Genomic DNA, 22931 nt, shown 5'->3' with positions numbered 1-22931 from the left:
TAGGTGGAATTAAAAAATGCATTTAATTGCTAGGTATTATTAGCATCAAGTATGTGTTATATTAGTATCATAGTAATATAACATGTTAGACAGTGACAGTAGTGGGAGCATTTGTGGCGATGTTATTATATTTGATTCATTACCAGTGATGGTTTAAAGAGGTTGATTCGGTTTGCTGTTTGCTATCAGTTGACATTTAACTGTTCTCTGAATGTTTGCTTGCCTTGGAGACTGTTAATGTCAACGTGTGGTTTGCTTCCACCAAAAGATGAGAAATACACGGTAACTGTAAGACTACATTCAGAAACTGCACAGAGGTTTTTAAATTTAGAAGTTATCTAAAATCTGTAGCTTTCACTTTTAGGACTGGACTTGCAGTGTAACCTACTTGTTAAGTGACGATGCATCCACTCTGTTTTCAGGTCCAAGTATCTTTTGCTGTAATTAACGAGCTGCAATGCTTTGTATCTTCTTTTATATTGCGCGTAATTCCAACCATAAACAATGATATTAATGATTAGCCCATTTTCTGCATCTTCTTCCTATAATATTATGAACTGTTATTGAGAACAACTCTCATTCTACACCTTCCTTGTCCTAATGTGTTTATATTAGGCCAACCATAGCTCTGTAGCTAGCCACCAGGTACCACATATACATCAGCTAGGCCAGATTCATAAACCTTCAAAACATCATTGCTACTTTGTTTTTATTTTTTGTGTAAGTCCAAAATTATAGCAATTTGTTGGTTTTTGTTTTTGAAAAATACTTTAGTCAGAGCATGATATATCATGATTAGATGGAACCTAGCTTTCTAACTTTCTGCAAACTATTCACTTATAGATTTATTTATTTATTTATTTTTGTGGATGTCTGGATGTTAAATGTGGTGCTGAAAAAAATTGGATAATTTTTTGCTATCAGTAATGCTTGGAGATTGTTTGATTTTGGGAAGTGAAGAAGTGTTCGAACCCAGAAATGACGACTGAATTAACAAGCTAGTAGGTACACCTAGGCAAAGTTAAGGTTAGCTGTTTGCTGCTAATTACTGTGGCCACTGTTAAGCTAGCTATTACTGAGATGAATACTCCTCCGAAACCATAGCTCAAAAATATGGCAGTGGTCAATATGGAGCTGTAAGGTGCATAAAAAAAACACAAACCATATATAAATATATATATATATATATGAATTTATTTATAGTAAATGTGTTTAATAGTTTCTAGTTTTTAATTGTTTTGGTCAAAGACAAATTTTATAGAATGAGTCAACCGATAGCTTCAGATACTCGAACCTGCACCTGATATATGGAAATGCCCCTCAAAAGATACAAAATAATGATATCTTAAAAAAATAAAACCTTGGATGTCATTTACTTTGCACATATGTTGATTAAAAGGCTGAGGATTACAAATTCCTTAATCCCCAGCCTGCAGAGTACTTGACCTGCATCAAACACCAGTCTTGTTTCTTGCTGTTCCCTTATTATCACAGCCAGCTTGCCTTTTCCAAATGGCTTCTCTCCATTTCATTTCCTCTTCTTTTTTATTCTAACAGTACCTGTCTTCAAATATCCACCTTGCATAACATTGCAACAGCACTTCAACTCTACAGGTTCATTCTCATAAGTAACTTAACTTATTCTTTTGCCCAGACTGATTTATGAACAGTAATATATAAAATAGGACGTTTAAATCGCTGAAATAGCAACCGATCAGTTGTGACGCGTGTGTGGGTTGGGACCTACAAAATTCATGTGACCACAAATTGGTCGTTCTAAAGGGTCTTTTAGGTAATATAAGCAGATGTCCAAAGGGTGTGAATGAAGAAGGACACTATTGGAGTAAATGAAGTAGAAGGGATATTGATCAATCTGGAAGTTACATTTTTAAAAAAGAACATTTTTTAGAATATTTTGTACTGTAATTTGATTTTATGATTCATTTTAAACAAGTTAAAAGTGAATGCGTCTTGATAGAGGGTGAACTGATGGTCTGGTGGTTAGCACAGGTTCCTGATTTTGAACCTGCTGACCTTCTGTGACATATATGTGTAGAGTTTGCATGCACTGCTCTGCTAGAAGCAGCCATAAGAAGATGGGTACACTGTGATCACAAAGGAATGGTTATTGTTAGATTTGTATTGTTGATTGTCATTTATGCTTAGAGATATTTACTTATATATGCTTAGAGTTTTGTAATTAGTTGTAGATTGGTAGAGGTTTTGATCCTTGATAGTCTGCAAACTTTGTGTGTATTAGACAGCACTTTGGGAGCATGAGAGGTCATACCGTGTCTTATTGTTTTATGGTAGGATTAACGTAGTTGCGTCTGTTCTAGTCTAAGTGCTCTTTGTTTAGATGAACTGCAGGACTTCCTCACCGTGTTATCTAGGATGAACCATCTAGGGTGAGGGGGAGGCTACCCTCTTCCTGACCAAGGATGTTTGACCCTTTGATCAGCAGTCCACACACACACACACACACACACACACACACACACACACACACACACACACACACACACACACACACACACACACACACACACAGGCAAGGTACTCTTTGTGTGTATGTAGACGTCATATGTTAATGAACTTATGCATATTCATGTAACCTCAATAAAAGAACAGTGGTACGGGAGAACGGACGAGAGCAACTGGGGTCAAGCGAAGGAACGGCGTCTGTCCGGTTCTCTCCCGTGCACGAGAAACATGAAGAAGCTTGCCTACTTGTGTCTTGCTTTGCAGTGTAATTATATTGTCTTCAACGTTCCAGCGGATGGGTTCAAGCTACAAACCTATCAGTTATATTCATCGACAGTACTCAGGTAGGCTGTGGTATTGAAATTATGCTCGTTTGGTACTAAAGAGTCCACAGTATGGCAAGAAGTTATCCCCCACACCATTATTCTACCACCACCAGTCTGTGGCACTGATCCATGCTTTCACGTTGTTTCCACCAATTTTGGCACTGCAATCCAACTGCTGGGGCAGAAACCAGACCAGGCAGCATGTTTTGCAATCTTCTGCTGTCCAATTTTGGTGAGCCTGTGTGAATTGTAGTTTCAGTTTCCATTTCTTAGCTGACAGCAATGGCATTTGGTGTGGTTTTCTGCTAGAATACCCTGACAATAGCCCTATGACAGTTAGGTTTGGGTTAGAGTTATGGATGGATTGATGGAAAACATGAGTTTAAAAAAAAACTCTGAGGAAAAGAAACGGACTTTGGAGAAAAACACCTGGAGAGTTCCGAAAATTGCACTTTCACTAGGCTTTATAATAGTTTGACTGCTGATACAGTTCTAACCATGCCTCCTTACACCCAGCAAATATGACAACATCACCAAGGCTGGAATTGAAAAAATGAATGCAGCTTATTATTCACACATACGTCTTCTTATCCTGTTGAGGAATCGGTTTGGTTTACCCCTTTCCTTTATTAATGGAACACTTACAACAGGTGTGATAAAAGTCAAACTAATTAATGAGCATAATATTGGCTAGCAGTGCAGCAGCGGTCAAAATGAGGACATAACTAATGCTAACTGAATTACGCTACACCCTTTACTTCACTTTGATGATTTTAATAGAGAAAATAACCTTCTTATATTAAGAATCCCTTTCTAAACCATCATAGAAAAGTGCTTCACACAAACACAACTTTGTACCAAGTAACACTTTTAGCCCACCTTTGTGTTCAAAAACCTTTTATTTCAGATTCTGAGAAGAATGCAGTATTTCACATGTTAACACACATCCCTTCTCAGTCATGTTAGTCATTTCACTTGAACCTTACTAAGACACTGTGACACAATGCTAGACCTGGACTTTAGGTTTCGTGAAGACATTTCACCTCTCATCCAGAAGCTCCTTTGGTTCACTGTTCATTGTTACCACTCATATGTTGAAAATATGCACTCATACTGCAATATGCGCATATGTGACATCTAGAAGCTGGTCCATTACAAATGATTGTTGAGTGAGAAATTCTGGTAATGAGCATGCTTGTCCAGTCAGTCTGTGAGGACCTGTGTTTAATAAGCTTCTCTCATTTGCTCCATGATTACAGATATTATAAATTGTCTTTATGTTACTGTAGCAAGGCTAAATCTGCTTTGGGTTGGTGGTAGCCTATTTGAAGAATGTGTAGTGCAGGCTTAGATTAATGTGTCCATTCCCCTGACTGCAGTTGCTGTCTATGATGCTGATCAAAAGCTGGAATAATGCTGTTGATATTATAGATCATTGCTATATTAATTTACAGTTTGTGTGTGTGTGTGTGTGTGTGTGTGTGTGTGTGTGTGTGTGTGTGTGTGTGTGTGTGTGTGTGTGTGTTAGAGAGAGTGAGAGACAGAGTTAAGTGTTAAGAAAGAATGTAAACACAAGTTTTATTTACCAAAAAATTCTAGCGTTACCTGCTATATTCACATAGAAAAGTTTTTTGGGTTTTTTTTCCAGCTTACGGGAGTTCTTCCTTCATTGTAGCACATATGAGGGCTTAGTTAAAATGTATATAGTTTGTATCAAATTACAATACAACCCCTAATAAGGTTACTGTGTTTCAGTGTGTATTTTTTAGGGTTCCTTCTGGTGTAAGTAGGCAAAAATTGATCATAACTATCAGTAAGTCTAAGTGATTGCTTTCACAAGACAAGGTTCATTTACTTAAAAGCACTCACTGTTTGCAGCATAGGCAGATAATTCTGGCATGATGAGCACCTGTATTTGCTCTGATATTCTTGTAGATGGACTCATCAAAGCTCCACCTGCAGTTTTAGCTGATACTTTAATTTCATAGTAGTTTCCAGGTATTATTATAATTATTGAATAACATAAAATAGGCTAAAAAAATAGCGCTGTTTGATGTTTTGTTTTGTTACTTGAGTCATTGGGGAAGATTAAGGGAAGAACGATATTCCAATTGAGGTTGATTTCTGTTACTACCACATCTTGTAATTTTCACTTCAGTTTTCTCTTTTTTCTGCTCCAGGACAGTAACTAATGACTACTTTTATTATTGATATATGCGCTCACTATTTTCTTTAAAATTGAAGTAAATACTGAAAAACCTTTTTGCAATTTTTAGCCAACCCATACCCATATGCATGAGAATATATATATGATACAGATGTGTACAGATGTGTATATATGTGTGTAGGAGACAAGGAGGAGGAAACCACAAAGCATTCAAATACTTTCTTTTCCCTTTCCTTTCTGCCAATCAAACAACTATTTTAGCTCCAGACATTCAGATATATTTTTGTAATGCGAGGAAAAAGCTGTTTTAGCATGGAGAAGTAGAACATTCTTACTATGGGATATAATTTTTCTCTTATTCTAGGTCATTCTCCAAAGGTAGTCAGGAGAGAAATAAAATCCCTCTCCTCCTACATCATCCATCCCTGGCCTTAGGTACAGTGTGCTGTTCATCTTCCTCCACTACCTCACATTTTTCTTCATTTCATCTACAGGCGTTCACCTGTCTGCAGTGCAAACGTTCAATCTGTGGGCAGTAACAGACCCAGAAATGTTTTCATTACCTCTTTGATAAGTTTTGGCAGTAAATGAGAAATACGTTCTGCTGTTTGCTTTGTTTTCTTCCTCATTTTCTAGCTCGTCTCTTTTGTGATGCTAATGCTAAATAAACTAGAACTACTTGTGAGTGGGCCCTTTTGGAATATCAGTCGCTAGACCTCCTATTGTCTGAGTGGGATGAGACCCAGAGCCATGTGACAAGCCTCCGTCAACACTTCTGACAACTAAATCCAATATGTGGGGGAAGGCCTGTACATCTTCAGTCTAAATTTGGAGATATTTCAAGCTTGTTTTTCTAAGTAATTTGGTAGGGGGGGGGGGGGGGGTATTTCTTACTCCTTCCTAATAATCTTTTCCCCCTTTGCATTCATTACTGATTCTCCCACAAACAAATGTCTCCTCTCTGGCAGATTTGTGTCTGTGATCCAGGGGCGTAATCTGTGAACGGCTTTGTCAACATCACTGGCTGCCTATTCATGTTACTGTTTATCGCTATGTTCCAGGAAGACAGAGAGCAAAGGAGAAGAAGAAGTAGTGGGAACACAGATGGAGGTGAGAGGGAAGGACAGACAGAACGGTGAATGAGAGGAGAGAGGGAGAAGCCTCAAAGAAGTAGAAAGAAGTCGGGTACAGCGACAGGGAGAGGAGGGAATCACTCAGTCGTTTCTGCGGAGAGAAAGAGGTATGAATATTCCGATTTTACCCTGCTCATTAGAGACGGCTGCCTCTTCCTTTGGGGGAAAGCACTGCTTGTGTTTGTTTCCAGCCTGATTATTTGCATGATGTATTCCACAGCTTTATATTCAGTGATGGGAGAAAGATGACGTTCTGGCAGGATGACAATGAGGCCTAAGGGGCGCTGAGGCAGGCACAGTCAGCTTTATTCAAAGCAAAGATCAAAGGCCATGCTTCTTTACCCCAAATTAGTCACCATTTCACAGTCACTAAAGCTCCCTTCCAACAACTCTACTGACTTGCTCAGCTCCTAAACAAGGCTGTTTTCTGAAAGGTTGGTCACGCAGAGGGGAGATCCCTGTTTTGGGACGACAGCCTAAAACTAATTAAGTCCAAACTGCCAAGAAACAGAGAAGCTGATTGAAAGTTACTTGTTTTTCTGACTTGGAGAAAATGATTGCTGAACATTTTGTCCGTTATTGGCACTGGAATTAAAATACATGCTGTTGATTATATCATTGTGCTGGAGTTAGATATCAGTAGGCAAGCAAAGACAGTTGGGATGAGATTACAAAAACTGCAATGACTGTTAGTGAAGTAATTTTCATGAAAGCCTCTTTGTGTTTCTTTGCAAACCAAAAGTTGAAACTGCTTTTAGTAGAGAGACCCACATACAAATATACCTCCGCTTGTGGTCAGGGACCTGCTAATAGCCCACGTAACGCACAGTAATTGTGTTGCCTGTGTTGCTAAAGATTGAAAGCTTTCAGGTATAACTCACTGGTTGGCTTTTACTTTAAACTTTTACATTCCAACAAGTTGCTTTTATCATTTATGAGTGTTGTTTTTACCTGCTAGTAAATGCACATCCTGTGGTATTGTTTGGCCTGTTCGTGCTGATATACTTAATCACATTGAGACCAATAAAAAAAACACAAGATGATGTTTTCATGCCAAAATGGGCCGTTTTTGCCAGGTATAAATTAGATGTTTCGAACACAAAACCTAGAAAAATGCTAAAAATTGGTCACTTTAGCGCATTGCTAGGTGGCTGCTAGACAGTCTTTTATATATGAGAACCTACAGGGGCCCATGATATACTGTGTGCTAAGTTTGGTTGTTTAGCTACTGATGGTCTATGAAGTGTTTGCGGACAAATAAACAAACACACAGAGATTCTGTGTTTTATAGAACAATGTTGGCAACCTTTTCAGCATTTATTTTTGGATTTCCTTTTTTTTTTTTTTTTAAACACATTGTAGAGAAACATAACTTATATGCAGGCTGAACACTTAAAACAAGCATAATTGTAACAGTAGAAGCCCAGGAAGCCATGAGTTATTCTTAAACCTAAACCTTTATGTAAGTGACTAAAGCTATTACCTGTTGTAGATAATAAAGGATGGGAAAATGAAGTCCATCAAACCTGGATTCTATATATAGTAGCCACCAGGGGTTAATACAAAAGTCTGTTTTGTAAATTATGAGGACAATATGAAGGTAGAATCATCCAGGGTCTGTTTACTGGCTTAGGAATAATGATTGGCAAGTCATTAGCCAATAAGCATGTGGTTTTAGTCCCCCTCTCTTGTCACATCTGCTTTCAAAAGACCAAGAGGGCAATGGTAAAAAGACTCATTTCAAGTCTTCAAATCAGGACTTCATAGGCTAGCTATGTAGCTGTGTCCATGTTTCATACAGCCTGTGTTAATTTATTAAAAGATTACCTACACAAACAAATCCTTGGACAATTATATGGACAAGGCTTTAGTTGCAGGTTAGTGTTAGCCAAACATTCAATCTTTTGTTATGTGGGCACATAACTTGTATTATATCCATATTCTCAAAGACAAAAAAGGTTGTGCATGTCCACTAAAGGGAATTTTTATGCCAGGCAAAATGTTCGCAATATTCCTTTTCTGTGTCCGTAGATTACTCAGTTGCATCATTCTGACAATATGTTCTGTATATTTAACTTTAAATCCCGGTCAACATAAAATAAAAGCAGGCATATATATGAGCATTGCAGTCATTCCTTTGCAGCAGTTTGTGCTGAAGTTTGTGCTTGTGTGCACATTTGAAGCACACGTGACTCATAACTTTCCAGGAGCCACTTGTATGAGCTTTTCATCAACTCCACTGGATGCCTTCAATGTGCTGCTTAATGGAATGCAGCAATGAGCATGCAACAGCTTTAATTTTAGATAAATAGAAAATACACAGTCAGTCGGTACATTGCGTCATAGTGAAGCAGATTGTGCCTGATTAGGCTTCACACATGAGTGTGATGCTTTCTCAGCATGACATCCACCTTCACTTGCTTTCTCAACTCTCCCACTCTCTTTTTCCATCTTTTCGCACTCCATCCGACTCGCCTCTCCCTGCCTCCTTTGGTGCACAGGAAAGCCGGGCGTCACATTAGCGCATAGCAATGACTTGCAACAGAGATACCCCTGTGGTACATCAGCCATGTATAGATTTTAGCAGATACACAAGCTCCATCTGTTTGTCTCAGCTTCTTAGACGGAGGCATGGGTGTATTTTTTGCACATCCCCTTGCTAAATAAACATTTGACATGTGTGCATAACAACAGTTGGGCAAATCATAGCGTGACTTTTTTTGGATGCCTTGATGCAAGTTTTTATAGTTAACGGGCTACAAATTGGGAAAGACTGAGAGAGAAGTGCAAGAAAGCGATAAAGCAGAAGCAGAGTATGAGGCGGTTATGGGATAAGTTATACTTGAGCAGTTAAAGAGAAACTGAAAAAAAAAGCATTTAGTGGCGAAATGAAGATGCACACACTGATGAAAGCAAGGTGTAAATGTTTCCAGTCAACACTGATGAATGGCACTACATATTATACCAGTCTGGCGTTGTAATATGGTTGAATCCAATAAACCTCCATCTACTGATAGCAGGGAACAAATTACAATGAGTAAGAATGGTAGTTTTTAATTACACTATGCTTTTAAGATGCTTGAGAGGGTGTGAGAGGCTAATGCGTTAAGATGTCATTTGCATATAACAAGTGGGAAGTCACAGGTGGAGGAACCCTAAGATCTCCAGTGTACCAGATGATTCCCCTCAAAGTAACTCCCAACTTCAAACCATAGTATAAAGTGAGCATTAAAAAGCACCATCAGCTTCATTTCAGTTTGATGACTTCCTATAAAATGAAACCAGTGTGCAAGTGCAGTTTTTGGAGAGGTCCTTCGAGGCTATCCCCATAGATTCACCTGTTAAAATCCCCCAAAATAAAAGCGTTAGAAAGCATGTTCACAACCGCATACAAGAACAGCTTGGTCTCTATAGATATTTTCCTTCTTCGTGACTATTGTAAGTTGCTACGGTGACTGAATTTTCATATTTTTTTAAATCCATTTGGATTTCATTAAGGTTGCTGTGATTGTCAGGTTTACCAAAACAGGCAGCTGTAGCCAGTATCTGACTGCTAGGCCTGGTGTTAGTGCTTTTTGGAGATTTTGTAATGAAATGAGCTGATAAATGATGTGGTTTGCTGTGAGGTCAGCTCGCTCTAAAGGTTTGTCCTTCAGTTTTGGTGAGGGAAGTTATAATATTTTATTAATCTGCCATTTCCTGCTTATTAGCAAGTTTGTATGTATTCCCATTGGATGCACCCTGCTAAACAAGCTAAATGGGAAATGTATGCTCCTCAAATGGTTTGCAATAGTTCCTGGAGGTTTCTGGCTCTGGCTGCATGAAATTGGTTGCAACTTGATTGCTTGTAACAAAGTTGGAAGCAATCATTTTACCTGTGACTGCCATCAGCCACTCACAACCAGTCAGGCAATACTCATTTTTCCCTCATGACCAGAGGTTGCCAGATGGTCACGGACCCATCTTTTAATCATGCATAACTGGGGCATTGTGCATTTGAGCTTACATTGTTACCCTGATTGTCACATGTCCAAAATGGCGAGCAAGTTAATGTCACATAGATAGTGGTCACATGTCTGCAAAACCTCAGTCTTAAAGATGATATAATTTCATAGTCTAGCCTAGCAAGCCTTTTACTTCTTCTGTCATCAAACAGAAGTGAAAGGTCTTGTAAGAATCTGAAAAGAGTAGCTACAGCAGTGCAAGCAAAGGCCCCCAAAAAGTTTGATACACTACTTAATGGGCAGTTAGGTCTAAAACTAGCCTTGGCAGTGATGTACATTAGGTGCATCTGGCGTGCTGCTGTCTGCCTGGCTCTCCATTATCCTACACTGAACATTACACACACACACAGTCTGGTGAACCCACCTGATCAAAGTCACTCATTCATGTCTCACTCACTCTCTCCTACCCTCTGTCACTTACACTCCTGGGAATCCAAAGGGGACACACACCTGCAGCAGTAGATGTCCTCACTAAACAGGCTATTAGGATGCATTCAGGGATGACAGAAACGACTTGTAATGCCTCTATAATCACAAAGGCCGTGCTTAGATGGACAGATTGCGACTACCTCTGCATTGCATTTGAACCCAAATAAAAACTCTGATGTAATTTTTAAATTAAAAATGTAATAAATAAATGTTGATTTAAAGATAAACCTCCAACAACAGCTAGCCTGATAGAGGACATTTTTCACATTTACTGTCTGCATAAATCACATTCAACTCTAACTAAAAGTGAGATGCTTCTTACTTCCAACTGATCACAAACATCTGTTATTTGATTGTTTAGGGGGAAAAAGGCAGTTTAGGTCAGTTTAGTGAGATACTGCACAACCAAAGAGGATGTAGAAGAGAACGTCTCGATTTACAGGGCTTCTCCAGAGTTTAACAGAGTAAGGCAGACGACATGCCTAAAGACTCTGAAGAGTTACAGCCATGAAACCACATAACCCTCACAGTATCAAATCCAAAATTGAATTTTCTGCTCTGTCGCATGTTGCTTGTTGAGATGGAGACAGGGCGAGCAGGGAAGGGAAGGGGGGGGAGTGTTCTTTGAATCTCTTAACCTTTACGGCTTGTTGCAGTATCAAGCCCTGCGGACAAGATCGGACGCTGACACGTTTGTCAAGGGATGACAAATTAGCTGTCCTTCCAGATGCCTGATTGCCTGACCTTTATTCACTAAGTAGTGGTGGTGGTGAGGTGCGTGGGGGGGGGGGGGGGGGGGGAGCCTGACAGCAGTAAATGGTGCCTATGTCAATGAGGAACCTTAACAGGAAATGCACATTTCACTCTGTCTATAAGCCTTCACAATGATGGAAATATAATCAAGAACCACATGCAAGATAACATTTAAAGTGTCTTTAAGAATTTTGTAATTATTTCTCTGTCTTGTATTGTCGTGTGTTTATGACATTTTATGGAAAAGATAAAAGAAGATGTCAAAAGTCAAATTAGTTATAAATTAGTATAAAACCATGTGTGAAGCCATTTCTTCAAAATCACATCAGGAGAAGGGAAGCTGAAAATGATGTGTTGGCAAAATATCGGCTACCGTCCCAAAATCTTTAATCACAACAGCTCGTTATCAGCTTGAGTTTTGCTGATGTGATGAATAATACCCAGAGCCTGGATTTCTCTGACTGCTACAGAGCAATTTGTGTTTTAAGAACTATTCTGAAAACTTTGTATTGTGAGCAAATTTTGGCTCTGTTTTAAAGCAAGCTCCATTTTGAAGATCAGAATTTAATGGTATCAGTAATGCTTGCCACATAAAAAGTGCTCTAGGCATGAAGAATTTGTAACATCATGGGAAACAAAATCTAATATTTACCTAATTTGGGAACAAAGAACGAAGCAATGAGTTTGCCTTGTCTTTTATAACCCTAAGAATATACAGTATATAAAAGATGTAGTGAGACATCACCAACTGGTTGTGAAGCCTTGAGCTGAGTGTTTTGATAGTTTATTCCAAGGAAGCCAGGGGATATTATTGCACAAAATTCTTTTTTCAACCTGAAAAGTCACCACTCTTTGTGTAATAATAATAATATCGGGTCATTTCAGTTTATTTTACCATTAACAACAGCTCTATAACTGTATGCATAACTTGCTCTTTGTATGTTTGGTTTGATCTTCAAGGGCTGTTTAACTGACAAACTGGGCTAGCAAAATATGTATGCAGCAGTCAGGATTGGCATTACCAGGTGAAAATAGAAATCTGTAATTTTACATTTTTTATTTCTGTTAATTATCATATTTTCAGGTCATTTTTAAATACATGAAATATGAATCTAAATTAACCTCTCGTGTAAAGTAAAATGAAAATCCTGTAACAAAGAATAAACCTGAAATTTTAAAAAAGACATTTTTTCTACAAAAAAAGAAAATTCAAAACGGCTCTGATTTTAAAACTAATTTCACACATATATGTAGTCTTTATGTAACAGATAATGCTGTTAAATTGTGGTTTAATACATTTTAATGCAATGAGGGAAAATGACACTAGAATGACATTTAAATGTGTAAATAAAGTATAGTTTCTATAACTCTACATAGATGTGTTAATCAGCAGACATGTTGTATATTTATATATATTTCTATCCCTGCCTTTGCTCAAGTATTTTTGTCCCCACCCCCTTCTGCCTTTTAGCACTACATTTTGAAACAGTCTAGAGCATAAACAAAACTCAAATTAGAACTTTCACTTTCGGCACTTGTTTTCATGACAGCAGAGATGCCACTGCATATGGAAATGACCCAGGCTCGTTCTAATCTAACTCTTCATTAAGCCAAAATGCACTCTGTTTCAGTGTAAGACCTACTAAACGATTAGTCAAGTCAAGTCAACTTTATTTGTCAATTCTGCCACATGTACAGGACATACAGAGAATAGAAATTGCGTTACTCTCAAACCCTAGTGATTAAAAAATGCAAATAAAATAATTAAAAAGTAAAAATTTAAATAAATACAATACAATTTTACGTATAACAAAAAAAAAAAAAAAAAAGCTATGCAATATACAATATACAATATTCAAGTAAGGAGGCATAGTAGTGCAAATAGGCAAATAGTGCAAATGGAGATTTAGTGGTATTAAATAAATAACCTAGATTTGGAGAGTGCAATCACTATTTAACTATTCCTGTTGTTTGTCAACCATTTGCCTGTTCACTGGCATAATAGTTCCATACAAAGGTGAGTTACGCTGGCTCTTCTTTTAACTTATTAAATTGCAGCTATGCACTGGGGCAGCTGTCTGCCACATCCTGCGGTTACGAAGGGGTCTCTGAAGAAATTACACGCATGGTTTGTTGGCTTTGGAAGTAATGGTGCAGCTGCTGTGATGGGCTGATAGAGAGGAGCAGCCAGAGTCCTGGATGAACAGATCAGTCCTAATCTGACCATCATTCACTGCATCATTCATAAGTTAGAACCTGTGGTCCAATGTGCTGTAGAGCACGTGACAGAGCAGAGTCATTTTCATATTTTTATTAACTCTTAAACTCTGAAAGTCTGCTGTTGCTCCCGGACTCACTCTCTGGAGCTTTACAGATGTGGGTCAAAGGGGGTGACGGGCAGCAGATTTTCTAAGCGCGATGTGTAGAGACTGTTTGTTTTTTTGACAACATTTTGCACTGTTGCATAAGTTCTGTACTTGTTGAAGTTCATAATTATTCTATAAAGTTTACATTGACAAGATTAATAATACCGTAGTATAGAGGGCCACTCTAGTGCAGGGGCGAAATAAAACACCCCCCATGTGTTTTTCACAGATTGGATCCTGGCTGCAGTGATGCCACATTCACAAGAAGCACAATCTCAAAGAACTTCATTCAAAGGTTTTTGACTTTTGAAATTTGCCCTCAGAAGTCTCAGCAATCAAGAAGTGTCAAAAAGAAATGACTAACCTGATGTGGAACCAATTATCAGGACCAGTATGACTGCAGGAACTTAAAAATAGTAATATAATTGCACTTTAGAACATTTAGTTTGTACACCATGTATATTTATTACCATCAAAATATCAGGTATTTATTAACCGCGGCAGTTGACAATAACAATCCCCCATCACTCAAATTCCAAGTATATGCCAGTTTTGATTGCCATTACACTGAGCGTGCTCACTCATCCGACATGATGTGATGTCATTTTACCATCTCATGACCATGACTGACATGACTGTTTACTTGCTGCTGAGTGTAACGTAAGCTATCATAACATGTGCCACAGACACACACGCTCAAACATAGATCAATAGTGTGTTCATGCATTTTTGGTTCCTGTTGGTTTGACTTAATTCAGTGCAGTTTGACATTTCAGAAGTTGATTTGGAGACATTTTTGGTATTTGACTTGGAAAGATATAAAACTGAACATTTGGTTTCAGGCATTGCTGGATTATTTTTCTGTCTAACAGGAGCTCTTGACCTGGATTAGCTTCTCTTCAGACTGTAAGAAAGATCATTTCTGTTGTGGCTTGTGGATTTATTTAATACAAAAACAGAACTGAAAAAATCATCTCTGTGTTCTTGCTTGGTAGAAGATGGACAGCTGCAGTGGAGGTGTTTGATGGAGGAACACTGAGGTGTTAGACTACATAATTATTTGGATGGTTTCTTCAAGACAATAAAATCTAAGAATTATATAAGCAGTGTGGTACTGAAGTATACATGACTATGCAAATGTCTTGAGTTTCATTTCTTTATATTTTGCAATTTAAAGTGATCTTGAGGAATAGTTTCCCAGGCTTTTCTGAAGGTCTTTCAAAGTTTTTCTTTGGATATTGACTGCTTTTTTTGTTTCCTTTGCCACCTAACACTGACGTATGAATCACTCAAGCATAAAAAAGGCATCTAACTCGAGGGTTGGACCAACAGTTTCTTCTGGAATTTTGGCTGTCATTAAACACATAATTTTTTTCCCATTTGTTTAGCTAAATCTATCAAAAATGCTACAGATTCCACAGTTTGTGGGGATTAAGAAACTCTATAAGAATATGTTACCAGTAGTTCACAAAGTCAACATCCACAAAAACAGCACCATGTACAGACAAATAACACCAAAGGAAATCTGTCTTAATACTTAAAATGTAATGCATTTCATTATTTACTGTTTTAATACTGCATTTAGATTAGATCTGTTAATGTAATCTAAATATTTAAGACAGTTAAACTCACTTGGCTCCTATCCTAAACCATGCTGTTTTAATTAAAAATAAAAATCTAAGCCAAATGTAATGACCATGGAACAAATCAATCCATCCATCCATCCTCTTCTTCTTATCCCTATTATGGTGGCAGTTGCAAGACTTTGTTTTCCAACTGCCACAGTACTTTGCGAGCATAAATACCTTGCAAGTTTTAAACTTTTACTTCTTATTATGAAAATAAAAAAAGTTGAGTGAGACAACTTTTCTGCCGCCAAATCTCTTTTAGAAAAAATAGAAATATTACTGAAAATTGGATGAAAACTTGGGGGATTGCAATGATTTAGAAAGACTTAATGTGGCAATTTAAACTAAAGTCTGATGTTATATTTTCCCGTGAGCAGGAACTCTTTAAGTTCAACTTTCAGAATGTTATGAAGGATCTTGTACAAACACCAGGTGGAACAGACTGGGTTGTCCTTAACCTTGACCTTTCTCTCTCCTTCCCAGGTAAAAATCCAAAAGGTTGCATGTGAAGCATTCCTATCCACAGTAAAACTTCTCCAAAGTGCATCTTTTTCTACATAATTGAGTTAGAGGGTGCCATCTCTTTTGAGAACAGGACATTAAGCTTCCCTCTTAGGGAACGGTGGGGAAAGTAAATCACTTTTAATTAGAATAAACCTTAAGATTAGATCTGCCCTTTCCCTCCCAGTCATTTGCATAGCTCCTCTCAATACAGCTCAGGCGGCACTGGCTGATAAGTGGGATTTGGCAGTGAGAGACGAAGAGAGTTGCTAGGGTTAGAGCCAAAAGTGTTCAACAGGTGATTGAAAAATGCTTAAGATCCTTTTTATTTTTATTACTGAGCCGGGCTTTATGGTTTCCACTACATATAACAGTGTGCAGTAAAGTCATAGCTGGAGACAAATGATGCTCTACACAGTCACAGGATTTTCAAGTGAATCTATTTATTCATCTGTTTAATTATTTACCAATATAATAAGACTTTGTGTTGAGACCTTGTATGTTTCCCCAACCTTAAAAGTTCAAATAAGACCTAAACAATTTTTATTACTTATTTACTTTCCTATTTGTGAGGCCAATAATTTCTACGACTACACCAGTTATAGCTGTATACTGTGGACCATAAAGTGAGAAAGGTCCATGGACCATGTAAACCCCTAACCTCCAAAACAATTTATTCCATGCTCAAAATTTCAATTACTCTGTCAGTTTTTTTTTATGATAGTCAGCTATTATGTTAAAATATGAAGTATGTTTTGTACCTGCACCATGCATTTTTACGGACTGCCATCCAAAAAGACAAGTCAGCCAAGAAACTTGGATTTTAAATAAGTCTAAAAATGTCCTGAAAATGAAAGTAAACAGTGAAAATCAAACTTACAGGTAAAAGTAATAAAAAGACCACCTTCAAATATTAATCCTGTGCGAGATAAAAGCTGTGGGCTTTTGAAGATCCTTTCAATAATGCCACCATACTTCACAATATGCAATCAAACTGCACTGTGGTATCACATGGGAGATAAACCGCAATCTACTAGATGAAATTCCAGCATTTCACTAATGCCACCGCTTAATGCTACTGTCAAGCTAAGCAAAACAGTGGTCAGAGACTACAGGTGATAATATGGCGATCAACTGAGATAAATCAGCAAAACTGACAAATTTGTTGCAGTCTACATACACAGAAAGTCACATTAAACAGAAATTAATTTAACTGAACCTCAGATCTGAAGCAGACATACATAGTGATGTGTTTGCTGCAGAACACCAATTTAACTGCAACATAGGCGCTCTGTAACCTTGCTTTTATAATATAAAAAAAATTAAATGTGCTGGCAGCAAGGAAAGTGGAGTCACAGATGAGTGCAGACTAATTAACATGTTGGCAATCTGTCTGCGTTTACACATTAGACAGCATTTATTTGCAAATCTTTGCCAGTCTGAGAGTGCCTGCAGTCAGTACAAGTTACCTTGGGAGGCAACCTGTGCACTTGCCCTGCGATCAAAAGTGATTGGGGGTGTTGCACACTCAAACTCTGGCTGACCAACTGCTTGGAATTGGAAAAAATTCAACACGGTCAACGGGCAACTACCAACTTTTCTAGTCACAAAGAGCTTGCTGTTGTATTTTCACTCGTATGCCGGAGCCATGGGGCAAAACTTTCTGTCTTTGTCGAAAATACACAAGTAGAAAGGAACTAGACATTCGTGTGATGGAGAAAATAAGCATGAAAATAAGGAGAACCCAAAATATTTTTCTCTTTGCTGTGAAACTGGGTTGCATTCAGTCACACTGAAAACTGCATTATAAATGCCTTCATCATGAACTACCTCACACTCTGAACCTCTTTGTCACTCTCTTTGTTTCTCAGGTGACAGAGGGAGGACTTAGTGTGTCAACAGTACAAATGAAGCTGGCCTCCTTTACTTCTTTAACTAAATGAGGAGAACCAGACGAGTTATCTTTATCTGAAAATGTTCCCTGGAAATTACTTTTGAAAATGTGATCTTTATAGGAATCTGGAATAAGCTTGGAGGATTTAGGTTTTTTTAATGACAGCTGGCAGCTGTAGAGCTTTAACCTGCAACCTTTTGGTTGTTACGCCTGTAGAAATGAGAAAAGAAGAGATGAAATAAGGTGAGGACATAAAAGCAGTAAGAAAGGACAAACGAAGCAACGCGCACAAAGCCGAACAGAACAGAGGCACTGACTGAATCCCACTGGGGGAGATGTGAGAGGAGGTGTCCCAGTCTTCTCTCATTCAGAGGTGACAGTCCATCTGTCACCACCATAGAAGTCTGCAGGGGGATCAATGTCTGCTGAGGTGGCCAAACCAAAAGCTATCTGCATCCCCATTAGTATTCCTCCGTGGTGGGGCCACGGCCGTCCACAGCATCGGCCTCCTAGCGCAACTGGCAGCGTAGGTGCCACGTCGATAGATTGATAAGACAAGCTAGACACGGCCCTGGGAAGCCCGTGACTGGACAAGTGATTTAACCCCCTCTGGGATAAGCTTTTGAGATCAGACACACGCATCAGTCGAGCACTTTTTTTATGCATACACAGCACAGGCAAACGCACACAGCGACACACTCCAGCAAACGCGCACACATGACCGCATGTATCCGTGCCCTGACTGTGAGCAGATATGGACACCTTACAAGGATGAATGGGCAGCACGCGAAGGACGGCAGGACAGCATAATAAAAGCCAGACGAGGCATTAATCCTCCTTGTGGGGTTCGCTGATGTTTGCAGCATTATGGCAGGCCACTAACATTTTTCACATCTCCACAATGTGTGTGTATGGGGTGGGTGGGAGGGGGACTTAAATTAAAGGGCCACAAGTAAGTGTAATGCTAAATCACTATGTGCCTGGCATGTTGTGTCATCATCATTATTATACTGTAGCTCTTAGGTAGTGGGTGTGTGTTCGAACCTGATACACGTGAAGCTATATGCAGGAGACTGTGAGGTTAGGTTACCAAAATGACTGGAATTGAGGATAATGCTATACTGACTAGCACTTCTGATGTGGAAAACATGAGCTTGCTAGGACCGCTAAACGTTAGCAATTAACATACTTTTTCTCTTCTGCTTGGTGAAAATTATACATATACAAGTAAAATTCAATCCTTAGAACCATAGACTGTTTATAAAAGATAGCTGTAGCCACTCTTCTTATTATGACTGGACATAATGAATGAGTAAGTGAGGAAAACTGATAAGATAGCGATTTTAAGAACAACTGTAAGACTGTCCAGCTTTGTTGTCATTTCTAAACTTACTGTTTACTTAGGTCAAGGGAAGCTGGCGGTCATTTTCCTATAGATTTCTATACAACCAGACAAATTTCTACAGCCATGAGCTGTATATAAAATTTGTTTGTGTAAAAACATGCTGTAAAAACATTTCATAAATATACAGTGGTCCCTCGCTATAACACGGTTCACCTTTTGCGGCCCAGCTGCTTCGCAGATTTTTTTGGTGCAATTTTGCATGCTTTGTTTTTTGTTTTTTTTTTAAACAGCGCATTGTGTTCTGCATCCTGATTGGCTGTACACCATTGTCAATCAATCTCGTGCCATGTCTCCTGTACAGTACAGAATGCATTAAGACCGATACTAATATCTGACATTACAATATATTGCCTGATATCATCAACAATGACAGTATAAAACATTGTTCCACTATGTAATGCACAGCTATCACTGTGCATTAGCTGATACTTTACATAATACAATGCATAATTCATATTTTTACTTCACAAACTAATGAAAAGTGATATATTATCGCCTTACAAATGAGAAGGAAACATGATCATCTAATTGTTCTGCAGTTTTTGAATTAATTATCAATTTATCATTCATTAATGATGTTTTCTATAATTTTTTATTGCTTTTTTAAAATAAGAGTAAGTTTATTTCCTAAAATGCTGCTGACATATTCCTTTTCTTAAAAGAGTTATTTTTATCCACTTAGGGAAACAAACAGGCACTGTTGACTGTTATTAAAGCAGCGAGAGAAAAGGACAGTAACTAAAAGCTAACCTTTGTGACTTAAATAGCGCCACAGGCAACAATACCTTTGTACAGTTTTTTTATTTGATTTTCTGGGCCAAGTCTGTCAGGCCGGTTAATAAAAAAACAAGTGAGCACTCCATTTTAAGAGTGGAGATGACCTTTAGAGAGCTCAGGCTACACTGAGGGGATTTCAAGCCACCAATTAGCACTCTCGTTTCTGCTCTAGTGCGATCTCGGGTCTCAGAGAGAGACACACATTCCATCAACAGCATCAGCATATAAAGCGGAGGACGCGTACACTTTCGACTCGGGCAAAAACAAATGGATACAAAAGGGGATATTCAGGTAGATGTCACATTGCATTAAACTGTGTGGCAATGTACCAATACATACAGTAGACAACATAAGCGAGTGTACCCTTGTGCAATATCACTTCAATGTCATTCAACAGTACCAGCTTCCAATAATTGCATTATATCTAAGTTGGACAGTAGGGTATTAGTATGTATATAAAATAAAAAACTTATAGTTTAAGTAATTTGAAAATACAAGAGCGACTCCATGTAGCAAAAGCCAGTACACAATTCATTATTGAGAGTCTTTTGTTTTAATCTTTCCTCTTTCCACCTAATATGTTTGATGACAGACTAAATCCTCCCTGACACGAGTCACACCAGGCTTGTTGTCCATATCCAGGTCAAGTCCCCCCCCCTTTTTTTTTCTTTAGTAGCTCTTGTGTAATTTTGACAGTATGCTTTGGTTCACAATCACGTTGGAATATTTCTCTTCTGCCTGGCTTCTGGAAAATGGGAGTCATCTTGTCAGCAGGTATTTTAGTTCATGCCGCATCCAACACCTTTGGCTCACAGCGCTATTGTTCAGTGTAAGGACTTGAAACAAACCAGGTGGTCAGGCAGAGTTTTCCAAACTTGGAGCTTATATGAAGAAAACAAATTTATCTAAATAGCAATTTAAAGGAGTTTATTTTAATTTCTTTTAAAATTGTAATTATTTATTTATTTTTTGTCATCAAAATTAGTCCAGCATAACACATTGTATGTAACATGTATACTGTAAATACATAAACTGGCATATGTTTAAAATAAAAGGTTGAAGCCTACACCTTTATAATTTATTAATAATTTGGTCAATAATTTCTCTGTCCAGCATCTTCAGAATTACAATTAAATGAACAAAAATGTTCAAATAAAATGCATGTAAAGAAAAAAAATACTAATTGTAAAGGTGTAGGCTTCAACCTTTTATTTTAAATATATGCCAGTATTCCTTATCTTTCATTAAATGTGATTTCTATCGGGTCTGGCGGTCATTACTTATGGTGTAATCTCATCCCACAGATGCTGGAGAATCTGGATTTTTTTTTTTTTATTATACTGAGTTTCTCATCTCAGGCTGATAGTTCAGCTGCTCCTCATCCTTCACCTGTTTTCTTCTTTTTCTCAGAGTCTGTTTGTCTTTTTCATCCCAACTTTGATGTCCAAACTTTTTTTTTCCTTGAGTGTCTCAGAGGAAACGATATTCCGAAAGTCAGTTAGAGCAAGAGCTAGAGCTATGATTTTTGTTTCTCTCTTGCTTTCCTAACCTGGAGGTAAATGTTTAAAACACTAGCTGAAACAGTACACTCTGAGATGTAGCTTTGGATGTTTTTTGATTAAAAAATAATCATTTTTTACCTACCATCTTAACTCCTTTGGAAACGGTAAAAGTGCAGTTAGTTTTCTTCACAGGGCTGCCCAAAAAGTTTCTTTTTAACATGACTGGGAAAAAAATATGCTTCACTATGGTGTAAAGCTAGTAACAAAGAGCTGCACGAAGCCAACAAGAAGTAAGTCTCCAAGTTGATCTTAGAGAAAAATGACAATACAGAAAATTCAAACATGCACTTTGAGGATTATGCCCCAGTAAGCACATGAACAACATGGTCAAGGGCAAGCATAATAATGAATTGATTGTCCTCTGAGAGTGTCATAATGAATGTGAATCAGACTATGCAGAGTGCATTTAACAATCAATATCAGTATGAATTGCCACCACCATCCAAGTGATTGATTATATTCATTTCTATTTAAGCATAATGCAAGGTTAGGTCAATTTTGAATTTCTTCTAGGACTTCAGAGGTAAAACAAGCAAGCAAACTACTTTTTAAAAATGCCTCCACTGTTTTCTTGTATTTAAAAAAAATGGGAAAATGAGGAGAAGAAAATTCTTTAAAATTAATTTCCAAAGAGTTGTCAATACTCCTGAAGTGTGGCACATGTGGCGCCTAGCTATGGTGCTGCATTAAGCTTTCATGAAAGTGAAAGTTAATTAGATATGATGACTGAACTCCCGGGATCGTAATTAGCTGAACTGCGTGACTGCTCTCCTGTAATTAAATGTCATTTTCTCTCAGTTCACTGAGCCTGAAAAAAAAAAGAAGAGGAGGAACGAGAAGAAGAAGAAGGCTACTGCAGAAAATGTCAGTTACAACAGAATCACCTATGCCCTGTGGCCCGATCCCGGACATTTCTGGAACGCGGGCAAGTCAGGATGACAAAAAGTGCTTTTAAGCTTGTTGTCAGTATCTCACAGTAAACCAATAAAAAAATGAGCCTCTGCTAGGTGGTCTCTCTCGCTCTCGCCTAGTTTCATGGCTCACTTTGACATTTGAATTGTGTTTTCAGGGGTACACTGCAGGTACTCAGAGGTCCCAAATGAGTGTAAACACTCAAGGTTAAAGTATGAAGGTGAGAAAGGAGAAGAGGTCGCATCTGCAGGTGAGAATGAAATGCCAGATTCCTATTACGGTGCCGCCCTGGCAGGTGTCATATGCGGATAAACCCCGGACAAGAAAAGGGTGCAGAGAGGGAGGCGAGCGAAGAAGGGAATGGAGTCGGTCCTACAGAGTACACGGCAGGTCCCTCGTCGTGTGTTAGAGGAGAGGAGTCACATCCGCAGGTACCAAACTATTGACTGACATCAGAGGACACACTGTAAGGACAATCACAACAACGCAAGCGCGACCTAAACAACAGGGCTCGTCTATATCATATGCAAGTACAGTGCCTCACACTGTTTTTGTACCCCACGATTTCTGCACTCACAAGTGCAATTTTG

At 38.3% G+C, this 22931-nt stretch overlaps 2 long non-coding RNA genes across 5 annotated transcripts in view; one reads left to right on the top strand and one right to left on the bottom strand.

Annotated features, from left to right (window-relative positions):
• The window catches only part of LOC145421413 (uncharacterized), a 142170-nt gene that overhangs the window by 75628 nt on the left and 43611 nt on the right, over window positions 1-22931 (bottom strand). The window lies entirely within an intron of this gene.
• On the top strand, window positions 211-7456 carry LOC113009043 (uncharacterized). The gene is made up of 3 exons (XR_013902768.1): window positions 211-282; window positions 6039-6217; window positions 6331-7456. It is a non-coding gene; the product is annotated as an uncharacterized LOC113009043 (long non-coding RNA).

The sequence above is a fragment of the Astatotilapia calliptera genome, chromosome 17, assembly GCF_964374335.1.
Source record: "Astatotilapia calliptera chromosome 17, fAstCal68.1, whole genome shotgun sequence".
Taxonomy (NCBI): domain Eukaryota; kingdom Metazoa; phylum Chordata; class Actinopteri; order Cichliformes; family Cichlidae; genus Astatotilapia; species Astatotilapia calliptera.
The sequence above is the reverse complement of the archived record's forward strand: the minus strand, read 5'-3'. Positions and strand labels throughout refer to the sequence as shown.